General features: G+C 34.8%; 1 protein-coding gene across 6 annotated transcripts in view; it reads left to right on the forward strand.

Annotated features, from left to right (window-relative positions):
• Positions 1-16,625, forward strand: part of rai1 (retinoic acid induced 1) — a 108,093-nt gene that overhangs the window by 29,138 nt on the left and 62,330 nt on the right. For 2 of the 6 annotated variants that reach the window (XM_073945203.1, XM_073945204.1), the window contains exon 1: positions 14,088-14,205. The exons of 2 other annotated variants lie outside the window; for them this stretch is intronic. The gene's annotated coding sequence lies outside the window, so the exon portion shown is untranslated. Of the gene's footprint in view, positions 1-14,066; positions 14,206-16,625 lie in introns of those variants that run through there. 2 more of the 6 variants (XM_073945201.1, XM_073945202.1) reach the window with 2 other exon arrangements.

Genomic DNA, 16,625 nt, shown 5'->3' on the forward strand with positions numbered 1-16,625 from the left:
AGCAACATGCTAATTAATGCTATCATCATGTTTTAAAAGCATGCAGAAACAGCTAAAATGCATTAGCCCTGTGATCATGTACAAAAACATGCTTATTCATGTTATCAGTGTTAATTCATGCTAGCAACATGTTTATCATGTGTTTAATATGGTTATAATGTAATAGCTCAATTAAAACATGCTAAACATGTTATTAAAATATCGCAAACATGTCGGATCAAGCAATAAACATGGATGCAACATGCTAACATCATGTTAAATCATTGTAAAAAAAACATGTAGCAGCAGCAAAAATGCATTACCCATGTGATCACGTACAAAAACATGCTTATTCATGTTAACGGTGTTAATTAATGTTAGCAACATGTTTATCATGGGGTAATAAATGTTATAATATAATAACCGTGTTAAAACATGCTAAACATGTTATTGAAATGTTGCAAAAATGTTGGATTAATCATTAAACATGGATGCAACATGCTAACATCATGTTAAATCATTGTGAAAAAAAACATGTAGAAACAGCTAAATGTTAAAACATGCTAAAGAAATGCTGTGAACATGCCAGTTCAAGGACTAAACATGGTAGCAACATGCTATTCCATGCTAACATTATGTTAAATCATTGCAAAAACATGTAGCAACAGCTAAATGTTAAAACATGCTAGAGAAATGCTGTAAACATGCCAGTTCAAAAACTAAACATTGTAGCAACATGCTAATTAATGCTAAGATCATGTTTATTCATGTTTTAAAAGCATACAGTAACATCTAAAATGCATTAACCATGTGATCATGTAGAAAAACATGCTTATTCATGTTATCAGTGTTTATTCATGCTAGCAACATGTTTATCATGTGTTGAGAATGGTTATAACATAATTACTATGTTAAAACATGCTAAACATGTTAGAGAAATGTTGTTAACATGCCAGTTTAAAAACTAAACATGGTTTCAACATGTTAATTCAAGCTAATATCGTGTGAATTCATTGTAAAACACATAGCAACCGCTAAACTCCATTAGCCATGTGTGTTAATGTAACAAAAACATGCTAAATTGTTAAAAAATTCAGTGTGTCAAAGTTATAACTTGTTAAAACATGCTAGACATGTTAGTAAAATCCTGTAAACATGCCAGCTCAAGAACTAAACATGGTAGCAACATGCAAATTCATGCTAAAAATCATGTTAAATCATTGTAGCAACTGCTAAACTGCATTAGCCACATGTTCATGTAACAAAAACATGCTAATTCATGTTAACATTGCTCATCCATGTTAGCGACAAAGAATGGGTACTAACATCTGTTTATTAGTTAATAGTTTCTATTAAAATAATGACTAGCATTGACAACAAATACCAGTGTCTAACAAATAAAAATTAGCATACACTAGTAAATAAGTTAAGCACGAGTAAAATTAATACTTATGCCGATCTAATGTCTAATCCAGAGCTAGCGTTTAATTAAATCTAAAATATAAGCTGGACTATTAGCTGCACAATAATAGGTATGTGTGTGTTTTATAGATTAAATACCGCTTGCCATACACAGCTTGCCATACTCTGTGTGTCTGACGCGCGCGTCTGCGGCTCCGTCTGTGTGTGTGTGTGTGTGTGTATTTGTGTGCGTAATTATGAGTGTGTGTAGGCTGTAGTGTCTGCATCACCTGGGAGGGCCCATCAGAGCGGACGGCACAAAAGCTGGAGTGACAGAAACACACCCCCCCTCCAGAGATACACACACGCGCACACACTGCAGACTGACGCACACTACTTCCATTATTAATGTCAGTCATACTCCGGACATTCACTTTTAGTCTGTCTGGATTCACACACAGACATGCAAACAGAGCGATTCATTCTCTCTGGACTGCAAACACACTCGTCCTGCTACTGGCAATCATGTTTAAACACACACACACACACACACACACACACAAACTGTCTGTCCCTGTGCCTTTGTGAAGAGAAGCTGGATGTGCTTCAATATAGCTCCAGTCAAACTACTCACTATTTATGCAGTATATGCAGATATGTTGTTCAGGAGTAGAGTTTGGGATTTGAATATACTAACATACTGTTAATTGCATACTAACATACTATTTACACCATACCTGCAGTGTGCATATTGCACCTCATAACCAATGGGACTTGCTGTTTTTGTCAGGGTTTTTTTTTTTTTTTTTCCAAAATTGCTTGTTACAAAATATGTAGTATTCAGCAGAGTACACATGCTATGCTAACATATTGTGAATGCTTACTAACATATTACTCACACTATTCCTTAAGCATGCAAATTGCACCTTATAACCAAAATAACCTGATGTTTTTGTCAGGGTTTTTTTTTTTTTTTTACAAAATTGCATGCTACAAAATATGTAGTATGCAGCAGAGTATACATGCTATACTAACAAACTGTGAATGCTTACTAACATACCACTTAGACTATTCCTGAAGCATGCATATTGCACCTCATAACCAAAATAACCTGATGTTTTTGTCAGTTTTTTTTTTCAGAATCACATACTACAAGTTATGTAGTATGCAGCAGAGTGCACATACTATGCTAGCATAATGTGAATGCTTACTAAAATACCACTCACATTGTTCCTGAAGTATGCATTTTGTACCAAAACGATCTGCTGTTTTTGTCAGTTTGTTTTCAGAATTGCATAATACAAAATGTGAATTGCATGCTACAAAGTATTGAATACACATACTATGAATTGCATGCTAGCATAATATTTATGCTTTACCTGCAGTATGCATATTGCACCTCATAACCAATGTGACCAATGCGAATTTTCTTTCAAAATTGCATGCTACAAAATATGTAGTATACAGCAGAGTATACATACTATACTAACATATTGTGAATTACATACTAACATACTACTCACACTATTCTTGAAGCATGCATACATAACCTAAATAACCTGTTTTTTCTGTTTGTTTGTTTTTTTTGGAATCACATACTACAAAATATGTAGTATGGAGCAGAGTACACATACTAACATACTGTGAGTGCTTACCAACATACTACTCACTCTTTTCTTGAAGCATGCACCAATACGACCTGTGGTTTTTGTCAGGTTTTTTTCAGAATCGCATACTACAAAATATGTAGTATCCTGCAGAGTACACATACTATACTAACAAGCTGTGAAAGCTTACTAACATACTACTTAGACTATTCCTATACTATAGCATGCATACTGCACCTCATAACCAAAATAACCTGATGTTGTTGTCCCCTTTTCTTTTAAATCACATACTGCAAAATATGTAGTATGCAGCATAGTACACATACTATACTAACATAGTATGCACTCTATTCTTGAAGCATGCATTTTGCTCCTTATAACCAAAATGACCTGCTGTCTTTGTCAATGTTTTTTTAATCGAAAGCTACAAAATATGTAACATGCAGCAGAGTACACATACTATACTAACATACTGTGAATGCTTACTAACATACTACTCACACTATTCCTGAAGCATACGTATTGCACCTCATAACCAAAATAACCTGTTTTTGTCATTTTTTTTTAGAAACACATACTACAAAATATGTAGTATGCAGCAGAGTACACATACTATACTAATATACTACTCACACTATTTTCAAAGCATGCCTATTGCACCTCATAACCAAAATAACCTGTTGTTTGTGTCAGGGTTTTTTTTTTTCAGAATCGCATACTATAAAATATGTAGTATGCAGCGAAGTACACATACAATACTAACATATTGTGAATTGCATACTAACTTACTACTCACACTATTCCTGAAGCATGCATATTGCACCTTATAACCAAAATAACATGCTGTTTTTGTCAGGTTTTTTTTTCCAGAATCACATACTACATGCAGCAGAGTACTCATACTATACTATACTAACATACTGTTAATGCTTACTAACATACAACTGATAGAAGTTATTGTGCATCTAGTATATAGAGAGCACTCTCCAATGCCTTAAAAGACTACTTACACCATTTTTGCATTTTTGTCAGGTATTTCTTTTTTCAGAAATCCATGCTAACATAATACCACTACATACTACATGAAGTATGGAATTGCATGTTTTTTCTACAAAAAAACTCGAGCATTTAACAGAGCACACTGCAAAAAAATAAAATAGTGTCCTAACATTCTACTTAGACTATCTTTGCATTGTGCAGAAAACCACAATGCTACTATTTCTCTAATGTGAATGCCATACTAACATACTGTGAACTGCATACTAACATACTACTCACACAATTTCTGTAATATGCATGTTGTACCCAATGGGAATGTGTATGCATGGAACCCAAAATGACCTGTTTTTATATATATATTACTATTATTAGCTTTTATTATATTATTAAAATACTAACATACTAAAATATTATAAACATCCTTTTAAGTATGCAGCATGCATATACTACGCATGAAGGAAATTTGTATGCATGGGATACCTAAACAAGCATACTAACTACTACTCACACTACTTGTGCGGTATGTGTATATTGTGCATGTAAAGTGTTTGGTAATTTACAAAAACAGTGCACTTACTATACTAACATATTGGGAATGCATACTAATCACACCATTTATGAAGCATGGAGTATGAATATCTTACCCGATGGAAATGTGCATCAATGACCAAAAAATACTACAACACTTGTCAGGCATCTGTGTGGTACACAACAGAGCACACTGTGGATGTTTTCCGAATTGCATACTAAAATGAAACTACTAAGTATGCAGTATGTATATATTGTGCATGAAGGGAAGTTGAATGCATGGAACAACAAAACAAGCTTTCTACTTTTTCTCTCTACTATACAACAGAACAAATTGCATGAATTATTACAATAGTATACTAACTAATAGTGTACTAATCACTCTATTTCTGCAGTATGTAGTGCCAATTGTGCACAGAGTTGAGTTTGTATACAAAAAATAGCAAAATAACTTACTAAATTTGCCTAAATGTGTACTGTATAATAAAAAAAGAGCACAATAGCATACTACACCTATTGTTAGGGTATCATACTAAGTACTACTCACACTTTGTGTGCAGTATATGTATAATGCACATGGAAAGGGTTTGGAAATTGAAAAACCCAAATATCCAAGTATACAAAAGTGCACATCCTATACTTACATACTTGGAAATGCATACTAACATACTAGTCACACCATTTACAAAGCATGCCGTATGTATATTGTGCCTGATGGAAGTGTGCAATAATTACCAAAAATGGCTACAACAGTAGTAAGGAATCTGTGTAGTACTTAAACTATTTGTTGTGATATGTGTATATTGTGCATGTAAAGTGACACTGCCTATCTTATGATGAGAATACTATACTTACACACTGGGAATTGCTTACTAACATACTACTCAAGCTATTTACAATGTATGCAGTGTGTGTTGTACCTGATGGGAGTGTGCATCAAATATCACAAAGTAACTATACTAATGTAGTACACAACAGAGCATGTTGTCTATATCTTCAGAATTGGATACTAAAATAATACTACTAAGTATGCAGTATGCATATATTCTGAATGAAGGGAACTTGAATGCATGGAATACCAAAACAAGCTTCCTTCTTTTCCCCTTAAAAAATCTAGTATACAACATAACACACTGCATAAATTATTAGAATAGCATACTAACTCAATAATTTACTTTCACTTTTTCTGCAGTATGTAGTATGTATATTGTGCACACAGTTCGGTTTGTATACAATGAATAGCAAAATAGTGTCTACATACTGCAGAAATCATATTGATGTGAAAACTATACTAACATACTGTGAATTGCGTACTAACTTGCTACTCACACTTTTTCCGCTGTTGCATACTAACATACTGTAATACTATAAGCATGCAGACTGCACTGTGTATATATAGTGCATGAAGGGAACTGTGCATGAGATACTAAAACTGACTACTACTTTTTTTCTAAAATGTGTCCTATACTAACTGAGCACACTAGATACATTTTTAGAACAGTATACTTACACAACAGTGTTATCTATTCGAATAACATAATATCTTACTACACTATATTAACACTATTTTCTGCTGTATTTTTGTTTTGGGCATGAAAACAGTTTGGCATGCTAACACTATACTAACACACTGTGAATTGCATTCTAACATACTACTCACACTATTCTTGCAGCATGCAGTATATATTGTGTGCATATAGGTTTAATACATGAAACGTAAGTATTGCATACCAAATATGTCAAATGTTTGTGTAGTACACAAAAGATTTAAATTGCATACTAAATTGCATACTAACATACTGCTATATGTGATGTTTGCAGTATAAATATTGTATATAAACAGGTTTATTAAATGAAACGCATCAATTGCCTACTTCATTTGACAAATATTTGTGTAGTACACAACAGATTTAAATTGCATACTAAATTGCATACTAACATGCTGCCATATGTGATGTTTGCAGAATGAATATTGTATATAAACAGGTTTAATACATAAAACGCAAAAATTGCATACTACATTTGGCAAATGTTTGTGTAGTACACAGCAGATTTAAATTGAATACTAAATTGCATGCTAACATAAGGCTCCAATAATATCCGCAGTGTGTTTGTTGTGTGTGGATTGCCATAATCCCTTTCTACGAGTACAATATACCACACTGTGCACACTAAGTTTCTAATTGCACACTAGCACACTGCACATACTCTTTCTGCAATGTGCATGTTTAATATGAAGGGAGTTTAAATGAGTGTGACTATTCTTGTAAATGCATACTAACATCTGATTTCATTATTTCTCATTTGATCGCCTATTGTTATGGAGTCAGATCCGTCTCAAAAATAATATGATTACAAAATTTGTAAATTTACAAATTTATTTGCTCAAATATTTCTGCTTTTTACTTGTGAATTCATGGATTGTGTGTTGTATTTATGAGTTGTGTTTTGAAATTTCTGTTGTGATGTATGACATTTATTTTGTAAACATATGATTTTTTGAGACCGATCTGACTCCATATTATTAAATCTGACACGTATTTGTGTAGTATAGAGCAGTGAATACTGTTAACAATTGCATACTAGCATGCTATGTTTATGCATCAAATCCAAGATGGCAGACCTCTCAGTTAATTAAAGATGCAACAGTAAGAGCATACAAAACTGTGACATTAAAAGTATGCTACGTATAACAGCAGTACACTAGTGTTCGATTCTAGACACAACCACAGACAAGCAAAAACAGCAGCAGACATGCGTGTTGGAGGTAGAGACAGTGATTAATCGCAGCATCTATCGCTGTCTCTCGCGCACACACACACACACACACACACACACACACACACACACACTTTTGTACAGGTTCAGATGGAATTATGCATAGCTTGTTTTAGTGTGAACGCACATGAACATCTTCAGTTTAAGCACACACACATACATGGACAGGGCCGTTTAAAGAGATGCGCACACAAAAGCACACACACAAACACACATACAGCAGCTCGTTTAGGTGTGAACATGCATTTTAAGCATACACACACAAACACACACACATACACACATTCATGCACTGGGCAATTTAAAGAGATGCACACACACACACACACACATGCACACAGGCACACACAAATACACACACACATGGAGTAGCTTCTTTACGTGTCAACATGCACATAAACATCTTCATTCTAAGCACATGCAGACACAGACACACACACACACACACACACACACACACACACACATTCATACTCTGTACAATGTAATGAGAAGCACACACGCGCACAGACAGACAGAAACAGACACACACACAAACACACACAAACAGGTAGACAGTTGTAGTTGTAGAGATGGGGGAGGTGAGAGAGCGAGTGGACAGATAGATGTGTGTGTGTGTGTGTGTGTGTGTGTGTGTGTGTGTGTGTGTGTGTGTGTGTGTGTGTGTGTGTGTGTGCGTGTGTGTGTGCGTGTGTGTGTACGGCTCTGCATGATGTGTGATTATGTGAAAAGGCTGTTGATAGATTCCCTGTGTGTGTGTGTGTGTGTGTGTGTGTGTGTGTGTGTGTGTGTGTGTGTGTGTGTGTGTGTGTGTGTGTGTGTGTTTTATTTCTGCTCTTCACTGAGCTTCAGTGCGGTCAACGTGAGCCCGCCAGCCTCTGAGCAATTTAACACAACCAAGGAGAATCTGTCAGATGTGTGTGTGTGTGTGTGTGCATTTGTCCGACACACACAGTACTCCAGCAGAAAACAGCACCTCTGCTTTTCCTCCACGTCTGTCTCTTCTCCATCTTCTCTTTCACCCTCAGCATCTCCTTTTGTTTCCGTCTCCCTCTTTTCCCTCCTTCGTCTCATTTTCCCCGTTTCTATCTATTTTTGCGACTGCAGTTTCTCTCACGTTCCCGTCTCTCGCTCTCTCTATGACCCTGTGTGTGGCAAGCCGCTTTAACATAAATTGTTCCCGCTCTAAGGGGCGGTTTACACCGAATGCAATTCTTTCTGTTTCTCTGGTGTATTTTAAAGGGTTCTTATAATGCACAATCAGATCTCAGATCAGATCTGAAGGACAGGAACAGAGGAACACTGCAGCTCCAAACAGCACAAACACTGACGCTTTCTGCTCAAATAAAGCCCACACAGTAGATTTAGCTCACTAGATAGTGTAGTGTAGTATAGTAGAGTATAGTGTAATATAGTACAATGTAGTATAGTATTAGTATGGTATTAGTATAGAACAGTGTGGTGTAATATAGTACAATATAGCATAGTATAGTAGAGTACAGTAAAGTGTAGCACAGTATATCATATTGTAGTATAGTACCGTATAGCATAGTATAGTACACTATAACAGTATAGTAAAGTATGGTATAGTATAGTATAGCATGGTATGGTATAGTATAGCATGGTATAGTATAGTAAAGTAAAGTATGGTAGAGTATAGTATGGTATGGTATAGTAGAGTGTGGTATAGTATAGCATGGTATAGTGTGGAATAGTATACCATAGTATAGTATAGTAAAGTATGGTATATTAAAGTATGGTATGGTATGGTATGGTAAGGCATAGTATGGTATAGTATAGTATGGTAAAATATAGTATAGCATAGCATAGTATAGTATAGTATAGTATAGTATAGTATGGTATAGTACGGTATGGTATAGTATAGTATATTATAGTATAGTATAGTATGGTATAGTACGGTATGGTATAGTATAGTATATTATAGTATAGTAAAGTATGGTATAGTAAAGTGCGGTATGGTATGGTATAGTATAGTGTAGTATAGTATGGTATAGTATAGTATAGTACGGTATAGTATAGTATGGTATGGTATAGTATAGTATAGTATAGTACAGTGCAGTATAGTATAGTATAGTATACGCTGTGTGAACTTTAGGAGCACACAGTGACATTGACGGTGTTTGGCATTTTAAAAAGTCAACACTTTATTCTGAAGAAGTGCAGTGAGTTTTTGGTTGTTTTAAGTCATGATTCATGCCATTAACAAATTATTAACTGAGACCTTTAGCTCAATAAACAATTCATTAGCTGCTTATTAATAGTACAGTCGTAGATGTAAATTTAGTAGTAGATCTCACTTTATTACTACTAATATTCAGTTGATAATATAAGAATAGGCAGGTAATAAGCCAGTGGTAAATAGCATCAATTGTGACAAACTGATGCGTTTAAATCCAATTATGATGAGTAAACTCTGAAGCATTTTAGGCTAAAGTGGCTTTCCATATGTCTTCTTCTTCTTCTCTTTGATTCATTCCTGTCCTGCTCCTGCTCCTGTCACCATCTCTCTGCTCTAAATGTGGCTCTGAAACCCTATCAGGCCATCATTTATTCTGGGTTATCCAGAGAAACACACACTGGTCTCAGATCCGATCTGGAGGACGGGAACAGAGAAATGCTGCAGCTCCAAACAGCAAAAGCACTGATGCTTTCTGCTAAAATAAAGCCAACACAGTAGATATATGTGACTACATAGTGTAGTATAGTATAGTATAGTATAGTATAGTATAGTATAGTATAGTATAGTATAGTATGGCATAGTATAGTACGGCATGGGATAGTATGGACATAGTATAGTATAGTATAGTATAGTATAAGTATAACGTGTATAGCATAGCATGGTATGGTGTGTTATAGCATGGTGTAGTATAGTATAGTATAGTATAGTATAGTATAGTATAGTATGGTATAGTATACTATGGTATAGAATAGAATAGCATGGTGTACTATAACATAGTATAACATGGTATGGCGTGGTATAGTATGGTAAAGTTTAATATAGTATAGCATAGTATGGTATAGTATAGTGCAGTATTAGTATAGTATAACATAGTATAGTATAGTATAGAACAATGTAGTTTAGTACAACTTAGTATAATATGGTATAGTATAGTATAGCATAGCATAGCATAGTATAGTAGTAAAGTATAGCTTAGCTTATTATAGTATACTATAGTTTAGTTTATTATAGTACAATATAAAAGAGTGTAGTATAATATAGGGTAGCATAGTATATGAAAGTATAAGTGTGGTATTAGTATAGAACCATGTAGTATAGTATTGCATAGTATAGTGTAGTATAAAGCAGCTTAGTACAGTATATTATATCTTAGCATAGCTTACTGTAGTATAGTATAAAATAATAGTGTAGTGTAGCTTAGTTTAGTACATTACAATAAAGTTCAGTATAGTATAGTATAGTATAGTACAATATAGTATAGTATAGCATACTATAGCATAGCATAGTATAGTATAGTGTTGTATAGTATAATATAAAACAGTGCAGTTTAATATAGCGTAGTATAGCATGGCATAGTACAACGTAGTATAGTATAGTATAGTATAGTATAGTATAGTATAGTATAGTATAGTATAGTATAGTATAGTATAGTATAGTATTTGTATATCACTGTGTAGTGTAGTGTATTATGGTATGGACTAGCTCTGTATAGTATATTATAGCTTAGTGCAGTATAGCATAGAAAATATCAGAATTATTTTTTATTTTGTTTTGATTGATTTATTTAGGGTTTAAGTCATTTTATCAATTTAATTTTAATTTTGATTAATTAAAGGGCACAGGGTTAGTAAATGATCATAGATTTTAACATAATTTTAGATAAAATTGTATCTTTAGGAGAGAAATGTTATTCTGTATAATAAGATGGAACTGAACAATTGAACTGTATTATTATTTATATCCTACAATCATATTTATTGATGTTTAATGTTGCTTTTATACATCTCCAGTTGTATTATTTTTATTTAAATATGTCCACTTTTATTGATGCTCTTAATTAGCTTTTGATGTTTTCATGTTAATTTTAGTTTAATGTTTTGTGATTTTACACGCTTCTGACTATTTTCAAATGTTTATTTTTATATTTATTTAAATTATTACAGTATACCTACCCAGGCAACAGGCCTACATTTAAATGTTATTTTTAAAAATCTAATATTTACATTATATTTTAATATTGTTTAAATACTACAACTGGGGTTTTGTTTTTAACAAATATATTTGTTATATTTGAGTTTAATCTAACATTATCACAGAGCAAGAACTGGAACAGCCATCATATATTGAAGCATGATAAGAGCGTTCGTCATATTAGATCATATAATGCGTGCAGCTCAACACGATGTGCTCAGTATTGTAGATCAGCAGGTAGAAATCCAGCAGAGGACGGGTTACCTGGTGGCTTCATTATGTTAGCAAAAACCCTTCAAAATGTGTGTGTGTGTGTGAGAGAGAGAGAGAGAGAGAGAGAGAGAGAGAGAGAAAGACGGCTCAATCTCAATGCTCTCATTAGAATTTGAGGATTTTGCGCTTCATTATTCTCTGACTTTGTCTTTAATTATGTCATTTAAGAGCAGCGGCGTCTGACATTAGCATGCGGCTCCACACACTGCTCTCTCTCAGGCTCATCAGCCGCTCAAACAGCACAAAACAAAGGATCGACTCATTTTCAGGTCTCACTCTGTCCTTCAGCGGCTGCGGCTCGTGGCCATTAGACTTCTGTCCTCCTCTACTCCATATCAGACATTCACAGATTCAACTCTAGCCAATATTGCATCTGGAATATTGCATCGTTACTACTGCTCGGTGGGTTGCTTCACAAATGCAATTAAAGGCACAGTATGTATTTTCACAACAAAACTGTTCACCAGTAGAGGGCGCGCACTCAAAACAAACATGTTCACCATTAGAGGATGTGTTCTTACAACATTTTGACACTAGACGGCGCATATACAAAACAAACATTTTCACCACTAGAAAGCATATATTAACAACAACCATTTTCCCCACTAGAGGGCGCATATTCACAAACAACCATTCTCCCCACTAGAGGACCCATATTCACAAAAACAACCATTTTCGCCACTAGAGGGCGCATATTCACAAACAACCATTTTCGTTATGTGTGGGCACATATTCACAATTTTGCCTCTAGAGGGCACATTTTTACAAACAAACATTTTCACCACTACAAAACAGGTATTCACAAAGAATTTTCGCCACTAGAGGGCGCATATCAAAGACAAACATTTAGCAACTAAAGGGAACATATTCACAAACATTTTCGCCACTAGAGGGCACATATTCACAAACATTTTCGCCACTAGACGGCGCATATCTAAAACAAATATTTTCACCACTAGAAAGCACATATTCACAAACATTTTCGCCACTAAAGAGTGCATATCCAAAACATACATTTTAGCCACTAAAGGGCACATATTCTCAACAAACATTTTTGCTGCTAGAGGGCACATATTCACAAACATTTTAGCCACTAAAGGCCACTAGATAGTGGATCTTCAAAAACAAACATTTTCACCACTAGAGGGCACATATCCAAATAAAACATTTTAGCCACAGAGAGCTGGTATTCACACCACTAGAGGGCACATATTCACAAACTTTCACCACTAGAGGGCACATATTCACAAACATTTTTGCCACTAAAGACCACTAGATGGTGGATATTCACAATCAAACATTTCCACCACTAGAGGGCACATATCAAAAAATATTTTCACGTTGGATGAGCGGCGTCAGGCGTTGACGAACTGCATTGTGGATCTGTCGGCGCCCCTTCAGAGGTGTTGCTCTCTGCAAAAGTTGGGACTTGCTCAACTTTAAGCACCGATGGAAGCGTCAGCCAATCAGATCGCTTTATGCAAATACACCAGCTCAGACATTGGCCTAATGCTGACTAATTTCATTGGCTGACGCTGCTATGACGATCGCGTCAGCCCCAAATTCAGACACACCCTCTGTCAAGCATTGATGCTTAAGCCTCGTGTGAATAGGCAACACAATTTCACGGCATTGTAACTTTTTGATTTAGTGGCTAATTCGTATTAATTCGTATGATCTAGTTCGTACAATTTAGTATGATTTGCTCATCCCCCAATGACGGTGGGGTTAGGTGCAACGCCTCCTATTTAAAATCGTACAATTTCGTACGACTGAACTCGTACGAATTCGTACGAATTAGCCACTAAACTGGCAAAACGTAAAATACTTACGATTTCTCATGAGATCAGGCTGGAATAGTGCGTCAGGGAACATTATCTGTGTGCTATTTTCAGCTTAAACTTCACTCACACTGATCAGAGATGCATTTTACATCTTATATAAAGGGCAGAATAGTTGAATGTTTGGTTTATATGTTAATGCTCTGTATTTGATTTTTGATATTTATTTGCTTGTTTATTTAACAGGTACAATACACTCGACATTGGTACACAAAGACAACCGATGTTGTGTACACAGGGCATACAGCATAAAGCTGATTTGCAGTCCTCATCGCTGGTTAGACTTTACTTTACAAAAATATAAAAAATAAACAAACAAAATGATAAACTATTTACTTAAACTATTTTTAAAAGTCCAGATCATAAAGAAAACCATGCCATCATTGTTTTGCAGTGCAGGTTTTGTTCAGTGAGGTTGTGTGAGTGTGAACACGAGAGCGTCTTGCTTCATCACGACCCTATTTTTGACCTGTTTTTCGACTCTCATTTTTCTCTTCTCCATGCAGCGTCAGTATGAAGGTGTTGTCAAAGCGCCTGACTGCATTATGAGTGTGAAACATGCGCTTCTTTCTGTTTTCTCTTGACCTGTTCAGCAGATTTTCGTGAACACACTCTGTGAAGAATGTCTGTAAGTGAGCAGTTTTCTGTATTTTGTGATTCATGTTTTTGTTTATTTCTGCTTTTGGATTATGAGACCTTGATCACTTTAGAAACGTGACAAAGGTGACTTTTCTGAACATTTTTAATAGTTTAAAGAGATATACTGTCTGGGTTAATGTTGTCTATTACGCTACACTAATGCATAATAATAATAATAGAAGAAGAATACTGAAGCACTGTGATGACGCACTGACAGCTGAGGCCTTTACAATCAGCACAACAACATTCAGAACAAGGCAAACAGGGCAGAACATGGAAAAACTAGCAAACTTGATGATGATCAACAATAAAGACAAGGGATTTATTTTAGTAAAGAAAACGTCTAAGCTATTGATTTAGGAAAAAGATTATAGATATATATCCAGTCATGTATGTTACAGGAAGCTGGAATGGGGGAAACAAACCCATTTGTGGCATGAGAATTAGATCTGCGGACACTGCCTCACAATTTGTTTTCATGCTTTTTAATTCAGCCAATCAGAGACTTTTAGATTAGTCAAAAGACAGATTGGTTTTGTTTAGAGCACTTGCAGACTTCCTTTATAATAGACAGAATGCAGATTCAACATAAACAACAGATTCATTTGTGTCATTTTCATTTGTTTAAACGTTTAAACGTTTTAAGACTAACTTGAATTCACACTTTTTAGGGTACACTAAAGTTAATTTAGACAAGGGTATACTAAAGTCAATTTAGTAATTTTATGGCATACTAAAGTTAATTTAGACAAGGGCATACTAAAGTCAATTTAGAGTGTTTAAGACATACTAAAGTCAATTTAGATGTTGTAGGGCATACTAAAGTCAATTTAGAGTGTTTTAAGGCATACTAAAGACTATTTAGAGTGTTTTAAGGCATACTAAAGTCAATTTAGAGTGTTTTAAGGCATACTAAAGTCTATTTAGAGTGTTTTAAGGCATACTAAAGTCTATTTAGAGTGTTTTAAGGCATACTAAAGTCAATTTAGATGTTGTAGGGCATACTAAAGTCAATTTAGAGTGTTTTAAGGCATACTAAAGACTATTTAGAGTGTTTTAAGGCATACTAAAGTCTATTTAGAGTGTTTTAAGGCATACTAAAGTCAATTTAGAGTGTTTTAAGGCATACTAAAGTCAATTTAGAGTGTTTAAGACATACTAAAGTCAATTTAGATGTTGTAGGGCATACTAAAGTCAATTTAGAGTGTTTTAAGGCATACTAAAGACTATTTAGAGTGTTTTAAGGCATACTAAAGTCAATTTAGAGTGTTTTAAGGCATACTAAAGTCTATTTAGAGTGTTTTAAGGCATACTAAAGTCTATTTAGAGTGTTTTAAGGCATACTAAAGTCAATTTAGATGTTGTAGGGCATACTAAAGTCAATTTAGAGTGTTTTAAGGCATACTAAAGACTATTTAGAGTGTTTTAAGGCATACTAAAGTCTATTTAGAGTGTTTTAAGGCATACTAAAGTCAATTTAGAGTGTTTTAAGGCATACTAAAGACTATTTAGAGTGTTTTAAGGCATACTAAAGTCTATTTAGAGTGTTTTAAGGCATACTAAAGTCTATTTAGAGTGTTTTAAGGCATACTAAAGTCAATTTAGATGTTGTAGGGCATACTAAAGTCAATTTAGAGTGTTTAAGGCATACTAAAGTCAATTTAGATGTTGTAGGGCATACTAAAGTCAATTTAGAGTGTTTTAAGGCATACTAAAGTCTATTTAGAGTGTTTTAAGGCATACTAAAGTCTATTTAGAGTGTTTTAAGGCATACTAAAGACTAATTAGAGTGTTTAGGGCATACTAAAGTCAATTTAGAGTGTTTTAAGGCATACTAAAGTCTATTAAGACTTTTTAGGGCATACTAAAGTCTATTTAGAGTATTTAAGTTATACTAAAGTCAATTTAGATATTTTAGGACACACTAAAGTCAATTTAAGACATTTTTGGGCATACTAAAGTCATACTAGATTGTTTAAGGCATACTAAAGTCTATTTAGACTTTTTAGGGTATACTAAAGTAAATTTAGACTAGGGCATTCATTCATTCATTTTCTTGTCGGCTTAGTCCCTTTATTAATCCGGGGTCGCCACAGCGGAATGAACCGCCAACTTATCCAGCAAGTTTTTACGCAGCGGATGTACTTTCAGCTGCAACCCATCTCTGGGAAACATCCACACACACATTCACACACACACTCATACACTACAGACAATTTAGCCAACCCGATTCACCTATACCGCATGTGTTTGGACTGTGGGGGAAACCGGAGCACCCGGAGGAAACCCACGCGAAGGCAGGGAGAACATGCAAACTCCACACAGAAACGCCAACTGAACCGAGGTTCGAACCAGCGACCTTCTTGCTGGGATTTTTTTCGGGCATTCTAAAAACATTTCTAGACTTTT

This window comes from Danio rerio, chromosome 3 (genome assembly GCF_049306965.1).
Source record: "Danio rerio strain Tuebingen ecotype United States chromosome 3, GRCz12tu, whole genome shotgun sequence".
NCBI lineage: Eukaryota > Metazoa > Chordata > Actinopteri > Cypriniformes > Danionidae > Danio > Danio rerio.